This window comes from Lucilia sericata, unplaced genomic scaffold (genome assembly GCF_015586225.1).
Source record: "Lucilia sericata isolate MDLA Ls3-8-SP2 unplaced genomic scaffold, ASM1558622v1 Contig001229F_arrow, whole genome shotgun sequence".
Classification (NCBI taxonomy): domain Eukaryota; kingdom Metazoa; phylum Arthropoda; class Insecta; order Diptera; family Calliphoridae; genus Lucilia; species Lucilia sericata.
In genome coordinates this window covers 116,454-136,237 of record NW_023995187.1, presented here as the reverse complement: position 1 = coordinate 136,237, position 19,784 = coordinate 116,454, and the positions used below count along the sequence as shown (strand labels likewise).

The 19,784-nt window shown below is 30.1% G+C and overlaps 1 long non-coding RNA gene across 1 annotated transcript in view; it reads left to right on the top strand.

Annotated features, from left to right (window-relative positions):
• Nucleotides 1–7,869: 7,869 nt before the first annotated feature.
• LOC119610562 overlaps nucleotides 7,870–19,784 on the top strand; it is a 70,084-nt gene continuing 58,169 nt past the window's right edge. The window contains exons 1-2 of the long non-coding RNA XR_005232004.1: nucleotides 7,870–8,315; nucleotides 18,570–19,405. This is a non-coding gene — a long non-coding RNA (uncharacterized LOC119610562). The remainder of the gene's footprint in view (nucleotides 8,316–18,569; nucleotides 19,406–19,784) is intronic.

Sequence of the window (19,784 nt, the reverse complement as noted above, 5' to 3'; positions counted from 1 at the left end):
TAGTTAGTTAGTTAGTTAGTTAGTTAGTTAGTTAGTTAGTTAGTTAGTTAGTTAGTTAGTTAGTTAGTTAGTTAGTTAGTTAGTTAGTTAGTTAGTTAGTTAGTTAGTTAGTTAGTTAGTTAGTTAGTTAGTTAGTTAGTTAGTTAGTTAGTTAGTTAGTAGTTAGTTAGTTAGTTAGTTGTTAGTTAGGTTAGTTAGTTAGTTAGTAGTTAGTTAGTTAGTTAGTTAGTTAGTTAGTTAGTTAGTTAGTTAGTTAGTTAGTTAGTTAGTTAGTTAGTTAGTTAGTTAGTTAGTTAGTTAGTTAGTTAGTTAGTTAGTTAGTTAGTTAGTTAGTTAGTTAGTTAGTTAGTTAGTTAGTTAGTTAGTTAGTTAGTTAGTTAGTAGTTAGTTAGTTAGTTAGTTAGTTAGTTAGTTAGTTAGTTAGTTAGTTAGTTAGTTAGTTAGTTAGTTAGTTAGTTAGTTAGTTAGTAGTTAGTTAGTTAGTTAGTTAGTTAGTTAGTTAGTTAGTTAGTTAGTTAGTTAGTTAGTTAGTTTAGTTAGTTAGTTAGTAGTTAGTTAGTAGTTAGTTAGTTAGTTAGTTAGTTAGTTAGTTAGTTAGTTAGTTAGTTAGTTAGTAGTTAGTTAGTAGTTAGTTAGTTAGTTAGTTAGTTAGTTAGTTAGTAGTTAGTTAGTTAGTTAGTTAGTTAGTTAGTTAGTAGTTAGTTAGTAGTAGTAGTTAGTAGTTAGTTAGTAGTTAGTTCGTAGTTAGTTAGTTAGTTAGTTAGTTAGTTAGTTAGTTAGTTAGTTAGTTAGTTAGTTAGTTAGTTAGTTAGTTAGTTAGTTGTTAGTTAGTTAGTTAGTTAGTAGTAGTTAGTTAGTTAGTTAGTTAGTTAGTTAGTTAGTTAGTTAGTTAGTAGTTAGTTAGTTAGTTAGTTAGTTAGTTAGTTAGTTAGTTTAGTTAGTTAGTAGTTAGTTAGTTAGTTAGTTATAGTTAGTTAGTTGTTAGTTAGTTAGTAGTTAGTTAGTTAGTTAGTTAGTAGTAGTTAGTTAGTTAGTTAGTTAGTTAGTTAGTAGTTAGTAGTTAGTTAGTTAGTTAGTTAGTTAGTAGTTAGTTAGTTAGTTAGTTAGTTAGTTAGTTAGTTAGTTAGTTAGTTAGTTAGTTAGTAGTTAGTTAGTTAGTTAGTTAGTTAGTTAGTTAGTTAGTTAGTTAGTTAGTTAGTTAGTTAGTTAGTTAGTTAGTAGTTAGTTAGTTAGTTAGTTAGTAGTTAGTTAGTTAGTTAGTTAGTTAGTAGTTAGTTAGTTAGTTAGTTAGTTAGTTAGTAGTAGTTAGTTAGTTAGTAGTAGTTAGTTAGTTAGTAGTTAGTTAGTTAGTTAGTTAGTTAGTTAGTTAGTAGTTAGTTAGTTAGTTAGTTAGTTAGTTAGTTAGTTAGTTAGTAGTTAGTTAGTTAGTTAGTTAGTTAGTTAGTTAGTTAGTAGTTAGTTAGTTAGTTAGTTAGTTAGTTAGTTAGTTAGTTAGTTAGTTAGTTAGTTAGTTAGTTAGTTAGTTAGTTAGTTAGTTAGTTAGTTAGTTAGTTATTAGTTAGTTAGTTAGTTAGTTAGTTAGTTAGTTAGTTAGTTAGTTAGTTAGTTAGTAGTTAGTTAGTTAGTTAGTTAGTAGTTAGTTAGTTAGTTAGTTAGTTAGTTAGTTAGTTAGTTAGTTAGTTAGTTAGTTAGTTAGTTAGTTAGTTAGTAGTTAGTTAGTTAGTTAGTAGTTAGTTAGTTAGTTAGTTAGTTAGTTAGTTAGTTAGTTAGTTAGTTAGTTAGTTAGTTAGTTAGTTAGTTAGTTAGTTAGTTAGTTAGTAGTTAGTTAGTTAGTTAGTTAGTTAGTTAGTTAGTTAGTTAGTTAGTTAGTTAGTTAGTTAGTTAGTTAGTTAGTTAGTTAGTTAGTTAGTTAGTTAGTTAGTTAGTTAGTTAGTTAGTTAGTTAGTTAGTTAGTTAGTTAGTTAGTTAGTTAGTTAGTTAGTTAGTTAGTTAGTTAATTTATTTGTTTTCTTCCTGCTTTGCAGATATTTTAACATTTCATCTTTCATCTTTGTGATCGAAAAAAAATAATTGACTTTGAATAATGTTGAAGCCCAATCTTTAAGTTATTGGCTTATGAAATAGTTAGAATTTTTACCTTCCCTTATACATTCATTAGAAAGTGTAAGACTGGCAGTTGGCGGCACCTTGTAACTATGAATGATGCTAATACTTGAACTGTTTGTTACCTTGTTTTCTCTACTCCACTCCGTAGAGGAAAAAAAAACATTCAATAAAGCTCATTCGTACATAGTTGTACAATGTGCATAGTTATTTATACATATTTGCCTTGTTATTACTTACAAGCCATAGTGCATTCGTAAAGTTCCTTTTGAGCTCGTTAATTCAATTTGAATATTCAAAGGTGTGCGACATATTCGTGACTTGTTGTTGAGCTTTTGCAATTTTCAAACACTTTAAGGTCTACTTGTTGTTGCTTCGGCTGCGGCTGCTGTAGTTGTTGTTAATGTCGTCCGTCCGTCTGGCTAGTTGCTTGAAAACTAAATTGTACATTCATACACTTTTTTTCGCTATAGATTATATTTTCAGTATTCTGTTTTCTTTCAAAGTGGAATATAAAACTTGCAATATAGTTTGCTGTTAGTAAAACCCATTATAATGGCAACAACATTCATGTGGTTACTGAATAGACAAAAAATAAGGAAAATTTGAATACTTTTTAAGTTCTTAGTTGTTTTTTTACACTAAAAAAGTGTCATTAAAAAGCCATATAAATGGAGAAAAACAGCAGGAAGGCCACTTGTGTTATTACGGACTCAACACAAAACATATTTATGTTTAAATAAATTGTTTAAGAAACTAAAGAGCGTCAAAAAAAGTATTTAGAAAAAAAATAGGTAAATTCAAGCAAAATTGCTGTTAATAGCTTTAAAATAAGTGATCTTTAGTCTTAGTTGTTGTTGTTGTTATTTTATAAATCACTGTCATCTTTTATGGATGTTTTGTGTATGTGAGTGACATTATTTATTTCTAATTTTCAAAATCACTTTTAGCAATGTTTAGTTCAATGTAATGAAGTCTTAAATTAAAACAATGCTTTCAGAAATTATGTGCACGTTTTTGTATTCTATTTCTCTTAGATAATTTAACAGATTATTCTCTAAGTTTGAATGTCAAGTTGATGGAGTGAATAATTTAAAAATATTGCCGCTTTGACACTTCCTTTTGATATTTGTTTTTTTTGTAAAATAAAACATTTGTTGCATATTTATTAACTATTTAAATAATATTGCAAATGGAAATGATGTAAAGTTGTCAAAGATCAGTTTATTGTGGTGTTGTTTTTAGTGTATTGAATAATAATATTAGAAATTTACAACTATTTGCATTAACATTGATTAATGGGTCCGTATATACTGTTGTCGTTTTTTCTTCATTTAGGGTTTGTTTCTTAAGTCTTTTGTTTTGTGAGTATACATATTAGTATGAGTAATGTGTTTGATTTATATGTATGTAGAGGAAATTATCATAATTTGTAAATTATTAGAATGATTTATATAAAATCATTTATAATACTTATAGAATACTGGTGCCTCTACGGCTCTGAAGTTTAGAAATGGACTTACAATCATCTATTGGAGGAATTTGCGATTTTTTTAAACGAATCGATAATTAAAATTTAATCTATATCCTTAGGAAATGTTTTTTCAACATTCTAAAATTGAAAATTTTTACGGTCCATTACTATTTTTTTCCGGCTTTGAACTCGACTTCTGATTGATTTTTAACCTCTGATTAACGATTTCTTGAATCAAACAATCAGCCATCAAATTAAAACCGTAGTCCTATAAACAAAGTTTCCATATAGTGTTAAGTTTGCATACCCCATAGACCATACCCGTGGTTTATGTACTTCCATATCAAAGCAAAGGAGTAGTTTTGGTATCAGTTAGTCAATTTCTAAGCAGGGTGTATGTTACATCAAATCTGAAGAAATGTACTTAAGTCTTCATCGTGCCTGTTGTGCTCTCTTTTATCACTGTATCTGGTGGGACTTGAATCCACGTCCTCTGGTCTCTCTTTTATCAGTATATCTGGTGCTAAATGAATCCACGACCTCATCCAGGACATCTTAAAGTTGCATGTTTTTCATATATTTGGATTAGTTTTGGACCGGTCCAAGTACATTGAGGAGAACTCTTTAGACTTGAGTGAAAATTAATCTCAATAAGAACATTACATCCAATGTTGACAGATTAGCCTTTTTGAATGGCTTAAATGGAGACACCACATAGAGGAAACGATCAACAAGGTACATCATGCTGGGCGCTATGTATGAGAACGCATGATGAGGGGCCTTAGTACTACTATGACATATTGGCATTATAAAAGTGTAATTAGAACGATTCCAACTTAAGCTTAAATAATTTGGTGGACTTCTAGAAAGGTTGCTAGATATTCCACCCATTGTAACATATATAGGATATGAGGCGGCACTTACAGACGAACGGCTCATAACTTTAGGAGAACTAACCGAAAGCGGACACGTCATCAATGTATACTGGACACATTGGAAGGCTATACACAATCATTGAACGTGCCCGATCTCGTAATAGCTGTAGGAATCCGTTGCTAACGGATGGTCCTAAATTGGGAGACAAAGATGGCCGGGGTTCTATAACCACAACAATAGCTTCCAGACAGAAGTCCGAGAAATAACGGAATACGTAAATTGGAGTAGAATAAATATGGCGCCCATGGGGCTTAACATATTTACCGACAGTCAATAGGCAATTAGGGCGATATCAGATGATAAAGTTAAATCTAAGACCATATTGCATAGTATAAGAGTTCTAACCGAATACTCTTCCAGAGATAAGGTTTACATCATATGGTTACCAGCCTACTCGGAAGTAGTCGGGCAACGAAATAGCGGATATTAAACATCCGTTTAAAAAGAAGGAAGCTCCAGGTAGTTAACCTGACGAAAGCAAAACAATTTGGCGCAACGAGGACATAATTAAAAGTTATTAGAAATTATAGTCGGGCGAGGCCGACCATTTAATACCCTACACCTGTTAGAATAATAAAGTGTAATTTAGTTTTCATAGTAAAGTATACATCAGGGTGATATAGAAATTTTGTTTTGCAGCTTCTTGTCGAGATATGAGTATAATAAACATAATTATGAGTTTAAACGCGCTATTTGGGGGGTTCAGTTGTATGGGGGATAGGTGAAATAATGAATCGATCTTAACCATTTTCAATAGGCTTCGTCTCCGTTACCATAGAAGATCATCTGCCGAATTCCATTGAATTATCTTAAAAATTGCGGCCTGTAGTTTGATTACAAGGTTTACATGGACGGACAGACAGACAAACAGATGGACGGACAGACGGACGGACATAGCTAAATGGACTCAGAAAATGATTCTATATCCTCCTATCAACCTAACATAGCAACGATATGGGTAGCGAAGCACACCGAGTAATGCTAGTATCTTCAAAACTGCGACCTGTAGTTTGATTTCAAGTTTTACAAGCGCTATTCAGAGGTTCACTTGTATGGGGGCTAGGTGAAATATTGAAAAGATCTTAACCATTTTCAATAGACTTCGTCCCTGAGACAATAGAAGATCATGTACCAAATACCATTGAATTATCTTCAAAATTGCGGCCTGTAGTTTGATTACAGGGTTTACGTGGAGGGACAGATGGACAGACAAATAGATGGACGGACGGACATAGCTAAATGGACTCAGAAAATGATTCTACATTCTCCTATCAACCTAACCTAGCAACGATGTGGGTAGCAAAGTACACTGGGTAATGCTAGTCTATGTATAAATACATAGCGTTATTCTTGTCTTGGCAGTAATTATTATTTTCAATTTACAATTAGTTCAATACATATTTATATTTATTATAAACAAAATTAAAAAATACAATACATAATAAAATTAATTTCCATTATAAAATAATATTGCTGCAAAATATTAATACAGTAAAACAAAAGCAAAATATTCATTAACACTCATGTTCTTATATTGTTCTAATTTTTATTTAGTCACAACAAAACAAGCCAAAACAATTGAAATTGCAGCAGCAGCAACAAAAACAACATGTTAAATTATTAGCTCATAAATAATGTGTTTTATATTTATGGTAATAACTAGTTTTTTACGAACTTATAATAAACAAAAAAAACAAAACTTCAAATAAAATTTGATTTACTATGTTAAATATAAGGTTTAATAATTTTTGGTTTTATTAACAAAAAACAAGTAAGAAATTATAGTCGGGCGAGGCCGACCATATAATACCCTACACCTGTTACAAATAAAATGTTTTTTAGTTTTCATAAAAAAGCATTTATGTTGAATTGTACCTTGCCTCAGATATACTTAAGCCATTTATTGTTGAATAAAATTGGGAACATTTAAGTCGAATTTTGAAGGGGACTTTAAATAGGGGCTATGGTCAAATGAGACCCAATAATTAACAAATTCATGAGGGTCATCAAGGCTAGTATAGAATTTGGTTTTTCAGCTTTTTGTCGAGATACGAGTATATTAAACATAATTATGAACTTAAAAGCCCTATTAGTCCGGTTCAGTTGTATGGGGGCTAGGTGAAATAATGGACCGATGTTAACCATTTTCAATAGGCTTCGTCGCTGGGACAATAGAAGATCATGTACCAAATTTCATTGAATTATCTTCAAAATTGCGACCTGTAGTTTGATTACAAGGTTTACATGGACAGACGGACGCACATAGCTAAATCGACTCAGAAAATGATTCTAAGCCGATTGGTATACTTTAAGATGGTAGAGGATCAATATTATTGTGCGTTACAAATATCAGCACAAACCCAATATACCCTCCCCACTAAAGTGGTGTAGGGTATAAAAAGTGCATTTGAAACTTAACAATAGCTTAACTACAAATATGTAGAGCAGTTTATAACAATAACCGAAAAAAAAACTTGCCTTGAAAATGAAAAAACACTTGTGTTCTTAACAAATCAATAGGAGCAATACTTCTTACCTAAGCCACCACCACTTGCCTGTTGTTCGTACTATTTAGTCATACGTAACTGATCTTTGTCAAGATTTTGAAAATTTAATCAAATAAGCCAACTCCAACACTTGTTTGAAATACAAGAATTTTTTTGTATTTCTATTGGTTTGGGTATTTAATAACTCTCTGCATACAACTACATCATGTAACAGCGAAAGAATCATGTAACAATAAAAAATACGGTTATATTAAATATTTTCTCTTCTCTCCCTCTCTCTCTTGGGTTAAATTATGCTCCAATAACTGATTTGTATTTTACTAGTTATTACAAACAAAGCTGTGATATTTTATAATGCTCACACATACAAAAATATTGCTAACAGGTTTGTTTACAAACATTCCAATTGTTTACCTTTTCATTTGGAAATTTCCTCTCTATTATTGAGAGAGAGATAGAGTTGAAGCTCTGTTAACCGTTTCACTAAATGTTTGGCTATGTTATTTGCATGTTTAACCGTTTGCTGTTATTTCTCTGAAATCTTACTCTCTTTTTAACATTATTCACCTCTTGTTTTTCTCATTATTACACCTGCAAATGTAATAATAAACAAAAATTAAAGTTGAATTAAAACCGGTTTTTGTCTCCTTATTGGTTTTATTTGTGTTGTTTACTTTTTTGTCTTCCATCTTTCATTTCTTCTTTAAGCCATGCTTTTATTTTGTGGTGTGTGATATCTCTGTGTGTACATACATACAAACATAGGTATCTGTCGTGCAGTGTTAGTTAGTAAGAGTCTAGTGTTGTGTTAATTTGGGGCTCCCACTTGTTTCTCTGTTGTGGCTTAACTTCAGTTTAGAGCGAACTATTGAGGCGTTTTAACGTGTTGCCGCAGTATTTCTACGTTAGAAACGTTTACCGACGGTTTAGTTTTTCTTTTTGTTTAACAAAACATGACAATTGTTTATTGGAATTATAGCGGTTTCTTTGCTAATTGAACAAAGAGTTTAATTAAACGCCCAAATTGATTTTTGCAAAATTTTATTGCATATTTTTAAGAGTTTAATTAAAATTAAAAACAGTGTGTGTGTGTGTTTGCAAAACTACTGCTCATGCGCAATTGAAATAAATAGCCAGAAAAAATATAAACAAAATTTTAATAAATAAATTTTGTGGCTTAGAGAAAATCAAAACACTTTGTTGACTTTATGGTGGATTATACAACAACAGGTGTTTTTTGATATAAGCGTTGCTAGCAAAAACAAAAAAATTCAAAAATAATTGAAAATTTAAAAGTGAGTTTAAAATATATTAAACAAAATAATAATTACACAAAAAACCAAAATAAAGAATTTTTATTAAAAATTAAACAAAAAATATCCCAAAAATTTTGAATTAAAAAATTTAACAAAAATACAATTTTAAGTGAAAAAAAAACAAATATTTTTAAAAAAATCTACAAAACTTATAAAACCAAATTGTATATATTAACAAAAACCATTTGTATATAATTAAAAAAAATTAAAAAAAGTTTTATTAGTAAAATTATTATTAAACAAACAACTTGGCTGTAATCATATTTTGCCCATACTGTGTTTTATTTGAAAAGAGAGCAAAGGAAAACAATATATAATCAGTGAAAACAAATTGCATGTTTTTCTTATTTTATGCAAATTGTTGAAAACATATTTAAACATGTAATATTTAATTGCTTGGATTAACAGTGAATGAATCAAGTGAATTTTTTTTGATAAAGAAAGTGCATTACAAAATTTTAGTGATTTGTTAAAATAAATTTAACATAAATACCTATATTTTTAAAAAATTAAACATGAAACCCATGCTGTGCATAATTAATAAAAAGATAAATAAATTTATAACATAACAATGGGCCAATAATTGCAAAGTTAATGTGAAAATTAAAATAAATCATCAGCTAATATTTTTATTGGATTTTAAAACTCATGCATTTAAAGAAATTGACAAAACTTTAAGGGATTTATTACAAAACAAAAATTTTGTAAAAATTTTTTTGGATTAATTTACAAATTTAAAAGGAATGAAAAAGTTTTCCCAAGAATTCCAGATCTAAATCGTGTTTTTACTCCTTAACCCACAAGTATTTTAAACGTTACAAACATTAAAGCTCAAAAACAAAAGTCCTACACCTTACTAACTGAGACATTCTTATTCGATCTGACCCGACATGTTAGCAACGAACAAATGGGTTCATCTACCCGTAAATCCATGTAAAATCTAAAAATCAATATATCGATCGCAATTTGTATACCCTACAACACTTTAGTGGATTAATGTATACCCATCTTAAAGTATACCAATCGGCTCGGAATTATTTTCTAATTCGATTAAGCCATGTCCTCCCCTATATTTGCCAGTCTGTCTGTATGTAGCCATGTAAACCTTGTAATCCAACTACAGGTCGTAATTATAATTGTAACGCACAATAATATTGGTTCTATACCCACCTTAAAGTATACCAATTGGCTTAGAATCATATTCTGAGTCGATTTAGCTATGTCCGTCCGTCCGTCCATATAAACCTTGAAATCAAACTACAGGTCGCAATTTTGAAGATAATTCAATAAAATTAGGCACATGATCTTCTATTGTCACAGAGACAAAGCCTATTGCAAATGGTTAACATCGGCCCATTATTTCACCTGGCCCCCCATACAACTGAACTCCTGAATAGGGCTTGTAAACTTTATAATCAAACTACAGGATAAGATTTTGAAGATAATTGAATGCAATTTGGCAGATGATCTTCTATGGTACCGGAGACAAAGACTATTGAAAATGGTTAACATCGGTCTATTTTCTCACCTAGCCCCCATACAACTGAACCCCCGAATAGGACTTGTAAACCTTGTAATCAAACTACAGGTCGCAATTTTGAAGATAATTCAAAGAAATTTGGCAGATGATCTTCTATGGTACCGGAGACGAAATGGTTAACATCGGTCTTTTATTTCACCTAGCCCCCTTACAACTGAACCCGTCAAAGAGGGATTTTAAGTTCATAATTATGTTTAATATACTCGTATCTCGACAAAAAGCTGCAAAGCTGCAGTTCTATACTAGCCTTAATGACCCTCAAGAATTTTATAATTATAGGGTCTCATTTGACAATAGCCCCTTTTTAAAGTCCCCTTCAAAATTTGACTTAAATGTCCACAATTTTATTCAACAATAAATGGCTTAAGTATAATTTAAGGCAAGGTACAACAATTCAACTTAATGCTTTATTATGAAAATTAAATCACATTTTATTTTTGTAACAGGGGTAGGGTATTATATGGTCGGCCTCGCCCGACTATAACTTCTTACTTGTTTTATAAACGTATTACTTTTGACCCAAGAACTAAACCTATTGGTTGATATCAATCCATTATTGCACATAGTCCCCATACCACCGGACTGCCTAAATTGGACTTTAAAGCCAATGATTATGCCAAATACTCTAATATATGTACAAAAATAGGCATAACTACGTGTTATACAAGCATAAATAATACTGCAAGATTACATAATGATCAGCCTTTATTTCACCCTAGCCCCCCTACATGTTATCTTTTATGAATTAATTGATGTCGTCATATATTAAAATAATATGTTATATCGAGACCCTTGTTAAAAATTTTTAACAAAAATTATTCCTAAATATATCATGAGGCAGGAAGCTTAAAACAATTACCTTGGTGACAATTTATTAAGATTAGTACTTTTCATTGTCTAAATTTGTTCCATATTTGGGAACCAGTTTATTGACCTTTTTAATTAGAACCCCCTTTAAATTGAATTATTTCATCTCTTTATGCGCACGCTACAGGTTGCAATTTTCAAGACACATAATTCGATCAAATTTGGCACATATTTATTCCTTTACTTGCCACAAGGACAAAGCCTATTGAAAATGATAAAGATCAGTAGATTATTCAATTTGAACACCATGCAAATGACTTGAATTATATTCTTTGTCGACAAATTGTTAAAATATTTCGGAATTAAGGTAAAAACAACTCAAATGCTCAAAAGTAAGGAAGGGTATGAAATGGTCGACAATGCCCGACAATTTTATAGTATTTTTATACCCCACATCACTTTAGTGGGGAGGGTATATTGGGTTAGTGCTTTGTTACATACAATAATATTGGTCTTATTCCCATCTTAAAGAAAATCATTTTCCGTCCATCCATGTAAACTTTGTAATCAAACTACAGGTCGCAATTTTGAAGATAATTCCATTACATATAATAAATGTTCTTATCAGGGAAGAAATCTATTACAAATGGTTAAGATCGTTCCATGCTCCTAACAACGGAACCTCCAATATTGGTAATATAGCCGCCTTAAAGAAAATCATTTTCTGAGGCGATTTAGTCCGTCCGTCTAACCGTCTGTCCGTCCATCCGTGTAAACTTTGTAATCAAACTACAGATCGCAATTTTGAAGATAACAACGGAACCTCCAATATTGGTCCTATAGAAACCTTAAAGAAAATCTTTTTCTGAAGCGATTTAGTTATGTCCGTCCGTCTGACCGTCTGTCCGTCCATCCATGTAAACTTTGTAATCAAACTACAGATCGCAATTTTCAGGATAATTCAATGAAATTTGAAATATGTTCTTATCAGGAAAGAAACCTATTACAAATGGTTAAGATCGGTACATTATTTCACTTGGGAGCCATACAACTGAACCACTCAAACAGATCCTTTAAGCTTATAATTATGATTAATATACTCGTGTCTCGAAAAAATGTGACACAACTAAATTTTAGATTTGCCTTGATAACCCTGCCGTAGTGATCGGACCTTACTTGACCCAGCCCTAAGAAAATGAGTTTAATGTCGACAATTCTCTTAAAGAGGCTAATGCCTCGATGAAGTTCAGGATTAACGTAGACCCAACCTCCAAATTTTATAAGGATGAACAACATATGGAAGGCACTTAAACGAATTTGTTATTTTATAACCTTTTTTCCTCTATTAATTACTTAACCTCCCATATCTCTTAAGGAAATACCAAAAGACACTTCCTAATTTGAACTTTTTCCTTCATTTCTAGACATTAAGCTTTTTGTTCAAAACTCCTTTTTTCCACAAATTTCGTATTAAACTTGCCATTAAAATAATTAACTAATTAAACAATGACATGCGGAAAAAAAGGCCAAACATTTGTCCAAATAAAACAATCAAAATGTTTTAAACTAAACAACAAAAAATCTAATAAAATAATTATTTCCACTGCAAAACTCCCTCAACATACATGAAGCACACTCACTAGCTACATGTTGTATTCAAATAAAACATTTGCAATAAAAAAAACGAAGAAAAAAATGCTAAAATTGAAAAACATTAAAGTGAAAGGTAATTTTTGTGTTTTTCAATTTTTTCTTTCGGTTTCTATTATTTAATCTTCATTGGCTATAAGAGTTGTTAGCAGAGTGAATATTCATAAACTGAAATTGTGGAAAAAATCAGGCTAATCCTCTGACTAGTTGTACACAAAATCTTGATAAACATTTTAAGTGAAAAACGTCAGTGAAATTGTGTTTTATTTATTTTTTTAAAGTTGTTTTCTTATTTTACGACTTTTTCAAAACATACGAAGAAGTACTTGTTGAAATTAGACAGACAGATAGATAGAAACATGTATGTAACAACGAAGATCATCAATAGAAATTGGAGTTTCTTTTAAGGGGATATCAAAGTTTTAGAGTAAATTTTTTACGAGCTTTTGTTAGTTTATGGTCTCTAAACTGTAAAATGGCCAAAAATAATCAGGCAACTTTTACTTACTTACTTACGTCTGATATAAACAGTCATTGAAATATAATTGAAACAAAAGTAAGAAATAATTTACAAATACCACCATGCAATTTACCACCAACACCACTACCAACTAGTAACTTCATCATCAATCTCATCATCATCTAAAGCCGTCATTATTATCATTACTACAAAGCCGACTTTTGACTATTAAATTAATAAGAAGAAAGAAAAAGAAAAGGCAACAAATATAAAAACAACTACCTTTAGGTGCTTCTTAAATGTTTTGTGTGGCATACAACACCATCATGCACCACAAAGTAATGAATGCACTACTGCACCATACAACTGTATAGTTTTACAATAAACATTGACGTTTTTGGGATTTTATGTGCGGCGTCGTCGTCGTCATCGTTGTCGCCGTCATCGTTGCCGGCGCATGCAATTGACCTCATTTATTTAACAACAAAACAAACCAACCAACAATTGTGTTAACTGAGTGTCAGCCAGGCAACTTGGCTGGCAGTCGTCCGGCACATTCAATTTTCAAAACCAAACAATTTTACCTTATTTCTTCGGTTTGTTTTTATTTTGCGCAAAAAAATAGTGCTAAAAGAAATAAAAAGTTTTAATAAAACTGTAAGGAAAACGAGTAGTAGTGAACTTGATCGACTATGTGATATGCTACATCACCTAATTGTCAGCACTAAGTAGGGCGGTCCACTTTGGTTCGATCTTCACAACTTACACTGTCATGAAATGTATTCAAAATTACATTTTGATATTATTACTAATGGACTAAGATTTCTTCACGTTTCGAGAAATCAAAATATCGGTTGTAGATCCTTCAAGACCCTGAGATCTGGTCGGAATTTAAGACTATCATATTCGCACATTTGTCCATCATTAGGTCTATATATGACACCTGAGTGCCAGGTGTAAAAGGTCAGAACTTGACTTTTAAATTGAATTTTGTTGTGAACTACTATTATGAGGTCAAGGCCCTTCCATTGATCAGAATTTAGTAAACTGATAAATTTTTTAATAATGCGTATTTATAGTGAATTAAGATATACATACATATGCGATTAATTACCAATAATCAGATTGTATAAAGAAGTCTTTATACTTATTAATGATACGATCAATTATAGATTAGTTGAACAAGATTAGTTACTTCTTTGTAATCAGTAATGATCGTTAAAGTTGTTTACTGAAGGCTTCTTTATATGAGGACTAGGGTCCAATATGGCTCGATCTGTGTTACGATTTATCAAGATTCCTTCTAGATTGGGTTTCGTCTTTACTACTAATATGAGGTCAAGGTCCTTCATTGGATCAAAATTTAACAAACTGATGAACTTTGTACACAGAGTTAAAATGAAATATACACGCCTGGTACCAAATTGACACCAAAGAGTTTATAATTTTTCAATAACATCCGTTGTCAAAGTATATACATTCGTACGACAACACTATGTCGCAATGTTATCAACAACAATTCGTTGTCTAAATCTAAATTTTATACACATCCGTTGTCTAAATGTTAACAAACGTGATAAGCTCACTATTGGCAACGGATTGTCTGTCAATAGTGAGCTTACCATTGTCGTAAAGAGATCATGGACCTGTTTCAAAAGGGTTATGTACAATGTTTGTCGTATTATTTTAAATGAACAGAGGGAGTCTTTCTATCGAGTTACTAATTCTGAATTCATCGAAAGTGGGTGTTAAAGCAATACATTACAAATATGAAAACAAACTCATAATACCCTCCCAAGAATACAATTCCAGCCACTAACTACAAAAAAACGCAAAAAATGAGACATTGTTTCTTTAGTTTAACTGCACTTTTACCGCCAAGTGCTTAACGGCGTTTTTCTTTGTTTAGCTTATTTTTTTCACTACAACTTTGGGGGAAGAATAACGCAATTTCTTTCACTACTTTAACTGAATAAAAGAGGTCAACACAAAAATATAAACATCATGATCAAATTCGCCAAAAAAGCCACAAAAAACCCACTAAAAATAATAGTTATTGAAATAGTTTACTACACTCCATACATTCTTCATAAGTACCCAAAAAATACAACAAAATTTTTATGCTTTTAAATGTGATCTACATTTTTCTTTAGTTTTCTTGTTAATAATATTATATGTATGTTTTTTTTCCAACAACCAAAAATTCGCATTGTTTAAAAATATTTTTGTGCAGTTTTTATTACAACTGAAAAATACCTTAGAAATCGCGATGAAAATAATGGCTAAAAGGAGTTTGTTACAGTTAATGCCAAGTAGTAAAGTTGTATGGTTAAAAATGTATCGTTAAAAATGTTTTTTACTATTGAATTGTAGAAAGAAAAACCTTGATCAGATTTGGGGAGAAAAATGAAACTAAAAATAACAAGTATTATTAGATTTTTTTAAAATACCTAATGGTCAACTTCATAAATTTAAGAGTGAAACTTTTCAAATGTAAACTTAAGGTTAATTAAATGTGCAGTTTTAGTGCAACAGATTAAACCCGTGACACCCTGACTGATAAAATGAGCACACTTACAACATTTTTAGTTTGTTATTACTTAGCAGAGTGCCATATAGTAAACATTGCGATCCCGAAATTTTTAGAGTTATTAGTACAAACATCTGAAAAAGACATTATTATCCCTTATTGATTAAATGTATTTTAAATTTTAAATAAATATATTATTTTAAATCTAATACACATGCTTGGCATAAAATTTGGGATAAGTCTGCACTAAATGTGGGCAGTAATATCGTGACCACGCCCACTTTTGTTTTATTGTTTTGGAAATCTTTTTTATTGGTGGCGTATCATAATGTCCATAGACCTTATGACACACCTTAAAGCGACACAATGTCCATGGACATTATGTCACGTTTTTAAAATGTCATAATGTCCATGGACATTGTGACACTTTTAAAAAAGAAATGTATTGGAAAATTTGTTTAGAATTTAAGAAAGGGACACACTTAGCCCGAAAAGAATTGCTCCTAAATTTGTTGTATGTTGCATTTTGGATTCCTTTTAAAAGGTGTGCTAGATAGACGGCCTTCGGCCGGGCGCAGAAGTTTCAAACTCTGGGGAATTTCAAATACCGGCTTCGCTAAAATAAGCCTTTTTTTTTGATAAATGGACTCTTTGACATACATGGACTTTTTGTCGCATTGCTCTTGGACATTGTAACACTTTTGAAATTGTCATTATGTCCATGGAAATTATGACACACCACCTCTTTTATTCACTGTTTAAAACGAATTTTTTATTTATGGTATAAATTTGAATACATTTTAAAAATATTTTGTAAAATTGACTCATATTTTTTGGATTTACGTGCATAAATTTTATATACAAAAAGTAGGCGTGTCCATATTATAGCTACGCCTACTAATTTAAAGCTTATTGATCTTATAAGTCTTATTTGGCTATTTATAACCACCATAAAAAAAGATGGGGGTATATTGATTTTATATATATATATATATATATATATATAAAATTTATAATAAATTTATATATATATATATATATATATATATATATATATATATATATATATATATATATATATTCTGGGTCCTTATTAAATTCTAAGACGATCTAGGCATATCCGTCCGTCTGTCTCTTGAAAGCACGATAGAGTCCGAACAAAATGAGCTAGAGGGTTGAAATTTTCCACAAATAGGTTTTCACAAGATAAGATTTGTTTGTTTGGTAATGAAAATGGGCATTATCGGTCCACATTTTCGGAAAGCCCCCATACAAGTGGACCGCCGAAAAACGGCTTTAACGGGCATATCTGTTTTAAAAGTATGAGTATAGCGATGAAATTTGACATGAATAAGTCTCATATGAGCCGAAATGTCCCTACCAAATTTGATAACTATCGGTTCATAATTGACCCTACCCCCCATATAAGGTCCCCTTCAGAAAATGACTATAACGCTCATTACGGGCTTAAACATACGAATATAGCTATGAAATTCAACACACATAAGTTTCATGATATTCAAAATCTTTCTATCAAATTTTATATGGATCGGTCAATAATTGACCCTACCGCCCTTATAAGGTCGCCTTCAGAAAATGACTATAAATTTCATTACTAGCTTAAAAATACGAATATAGCGATGAAATTCAACACACATAAGTTTCCTGAGAGTCAAAATCTCTCTACGGTCCATAATTGACCCTACCGCCCATATAAGGTCCGCTTCAGAAAATTACTTTAACGCTTATTACTGCCTTAAAAATACGAGTATAGCGACGAAATTCGACACACATAAGTTTCATGCTAACCAAAATCTCTCTATCAAATTTTATGTAGATCGGTTCATAATTAACCCTACCCCCCATATAAGGTTCCCTTAAAAAAAAAAACGACTTTAACACTCATCACTGGCTTAAAAATACGAGTAAAGTAATGAAATTTGACATAAGTAAGACTCTTACGGGCAAAATCCTATCTACCAAATGTTGTGTGGATAGGTCTATAATTGACCCTACTCCCCATATAAGATTTCTTTCAGATAATTACTTTAACGCTCATTACTGGCTTAAAAGTACAAGTATAGAAATGAAATTCGACATATGTATACTTATAAGTTTCTTACGAGCCAAAACCTCTCTACGAACTTTAATGAGAATCTGCAAGTGATTGACCCCTCCTCTTCAAAAAATGACTTTAAAGCTCATTACTGGCTTAAAAATATGACACACATATGTTTTATACGAGTTAAAATCTCTCTACCAAATTTGATATAGGTTCGTAATTGATCCTACCCGCATATAGGGTTCCCTTCAGAAAATTACTTTAACGTTCATTGCTGTCTTAAAAATACGTTTACAGTTATGAAATTTGATAGAAGAAACTTTTATAGGAACGTAAATCTTCCTACCGAATTTCATGCGGAAAGTGTCGAGAAGTGATATTCGATGTAAACATGTTTTATACGAACCAAAATTGGTTTAAAAAAATGTATGACAAAATTCTATAAAGATTCTCTTCAGTTAATTTGATGAGTACTATCACCCTAATGTTTATAGGGGAGCATTCCTTTAACGGTTTGATGGTGGGTATATGAGAATGTAACACTCTCACTTGTTTTAAGTTGAAGTTGCTTAGGTTTCAAACAATACTGTTTAATCGATCGTCTTTATTAATACAATAGGACCTAGAGGAGAGAATAAGAGGAGACGAAAATTCCCCAATATATTCTCTGTTGATCATAAATATTTAAAAATTATATTGGTGAATTAGAAAAAAATGGAAGTAATTGCCGAAATTGCTACAGCGCCTGAAATTGCTTTGTATAAATACTATACCAATGTCGAAAAAATTAGTCACAATCAACTATAAAATTCTTACATTCTTTTTAAATTTTATTTTTATTAACATCACACATCACTACAGAAATTTTGTAGGAAATCCATTTCATATTCCTTGTTTTTGTTTTAAAATTTTTAATGTCTTTATACGCTTGTCTTAATAAACAATAAGAAATATGATTACTTAAGTTGTTTTGTTTCTAACAAACTTAAATAAATATGTCAGAAACCCGTCTAAATATTTCAACTTATATCTTTTTGTTAAACACTTTATTTTCATTCTTTTGTTTCCAGTTTGATTCTCTCTAAAATACAAAAAATTTTTTAACCCCCATATATACTAATTATTATCAAAATTTCTTAATCTAATACACAACTTAATATTTTATACTCTTCTTTTATTTACAGATCAAAACTCTTCACAAAAGAAATCAAAAGGAACGTGTGTTTAAAGAAAAAAACTAAAACCAGCAACAGAAACAAAAACACTTAAAAGCGGTTAAATAACACTCCTTAATCTTATTTTTATATAAGAAATTAGAAAAAATAAATAAACAAAAAAAAATGTTTTAAACAAAAAAATAAAAAGAAAAGATAATCATTTTGTATTCTAAAGAATACTACCCATTGTATATTTCAGTGTTAAAATTGTGTGTAAAGTATCTGTTAAATGCACAAAACAACAACAAAAAATGTTCAAATTGTTTTTAAGTGAAACGTGTTTATAATTTAGAATTTAAACAACGGTCTTTATTTAAATCAAACAAAATTTAAAAAAATATCTAACAAATTTATTAATAAAATATCTAAGTGAAAAAAATAAATAAAATAAATTAATATAAATAAATATCTGTTTAAGGCTGATTACGTGTTTGAAATATTATTAAAAAGATAAAAAATTTATTTAAATTAAATTTAACCCCAGTAATACTGAGATCATCTTCATGTTTAACAAAAAAAGTGAAATAATCTGAAAGTAAAATATTAAAATATCGTGTCATATTAAAGCTTACAAAGTTATTTAATTAAAATCGTTTTAAAAATAACATTTTAAATACGGCTTAATTCGAAAAAAAATCATTTGTTGACTAAATTTGTCATTGATAAATAAATTTGTGTAAATTTAAATTTTTCGCTCGTAAATTTGTGGATTATTTTAAAGACCCCATCTCTTGGTTATTATTGTATATGGAAGGTGACAACATCTTGACCAATCAACTTTATTAACAGCAACAATAGAAAATGTAAGTAATTTTTTTGTTTGTTTGTCTTCTTTGAATTAATTATACTTAAATTTTATTATAACATTTAGCTAAATAATTATAAACATAAAAGTAATATAACTTAACAAATTGCACATTATTATTGTGACTTATAGTGCTGCGCAAATTATAGGTAAATTTTTAATTGTGTATGTATCAGACCTGGGCGATTTCCATTAATTTTGCATTAACATTAAATTAAAAAAAAATTAATTTAATGTAAAAAATATTGCATTAACATTAAATTTTTAAAATTTAATGCATTAAATTTCCATTAACATTAAATATTTTTGAATTTAATGCATTAATTTTACATTAACATTAAATATTTTTGAAATTAATGCATTAATTTTGCATTAAC